Source organism: Phoenix dactylifera, unplaced genomic scaffold (assembly GCF_009389715.1).
Source record: "Phoenix dactylifera cultivar Barhee BC4 unplaced genomic scaffold, palm_55x_up_171113_PBpolish2nd_filt_p 000356F, whole genome shotgun sequence".
Classification (NCBI taxonomy): domain Eukaryota; kingdom Viridiplantae; phylum Streptophyta; class Magnoliopsida; order Arecales; family Arecaceae; genus Phoenix; species Phoenix dactylifera.
The window spans coordinates 122,862-123,920 of NW_024067814.1; the positions used below are offsets into that span (position 1 = coordinate 122,862).

The 1,059-nt window shown below is 39.7% G+C and overlaps 1 non-coding gene across 1 annotated transcript; it reads right to left on the bottom strand.

Annotated features, from left to right (window-relative positions):
* Nucleotides 1-432: 432 nt before the first annotated feature.
* On the bottom strand, nt 433-541 carry LOC120105747. Its single transcript, XR_005508064.1, has one exon. It is a non-coding gene; the product is annotated as a small nucleolar RNA R71 (small nucleolar RNA).
* Nucleotides 542-1,059: the final 518 nt, after the last annotated feature.

A 1,059-nucleotide genomic window follows, 5' to 3' on the forward strand; every position in this document is an offset into this window, starting at 1 on the left:
TCCTTCGCAGTATCTCACACCTTGTGAGATGGCTGATTTAAATGAAGATGCGGGGAGTCACTACGATCGAGAACATGAACCCCATATTATGACTCTAAGACAATACCTACAACCGACTAGGACTAGTCAGCCTTCATGCATAATTTTTTTTGATAATGTAAGACATTTTGAAATCAAACCAAGGGTAATCCAATTGCTGCCCAAGTTTCACGGGTTAGAGTCCGTATCTTCATTTAAAGGATTTTGAAGAATTGAGCATTACATTTAGAGTGCTTAACGTCACTGAGGATGTCCTCAAGCTGACGTTGTTCCCTTTCTCTCTAAAGGATAAGACCAAAACATGGCTAAACTCCTTGCGACCTAGATCAATAAGAACTTGGCTAGATATGCAGAGAGAATTTTTGAAGAAGTTCTTTTCCGCACAAAGGACCAACTTTTTGAAAAGACATATCAGCAATTTCCAACAAAAAGATAATAAAACATTTTATGAATGTTGGGAAAGATTTAAAGACCTTCTTCTCTCATGCCCTCATCACGGGTTCGAATCTTGGAGAACTATTAGCTTCTTTTATGAAGGTTTATCTCCACAGTTGAAACAGTTTGTAGAGACCATGTGCAATGGTAGATTTTTAGAAAAATAACCTGATGAGGCATGGGAGTATTTGGATTTTCTTGTTGAGACTGCCCAACTTTGGGATAACGGGGATAGAAACAATAAGTCTTTGCCTAAGCCTACTAGCTCTGTACAGGGAGGCCTTTACAACCTCAGAACTGAGGATGATCTTCATGCTAAAATGGCAGCCCTCACTAGGAAGGTAGAAGAAATTGAGCTTAGGAAAGTTGAGCCTATCAAAACTATAGAGCTTAGAAATGAGTTTTGTGGTATCTGCGATATGTCTGGTCATACCACTACAGATTGCCCCACCATACCGGCATTCAAGGAAGCCTTGCACGATCAAGCAAATGCTATGAACTCCTACCAAAAGCCTTATAACGATCCATTCTCGAATACCTATAACTTTGGTTGGAAGAATCATCCAAATTTTAGGTGGAGAAACG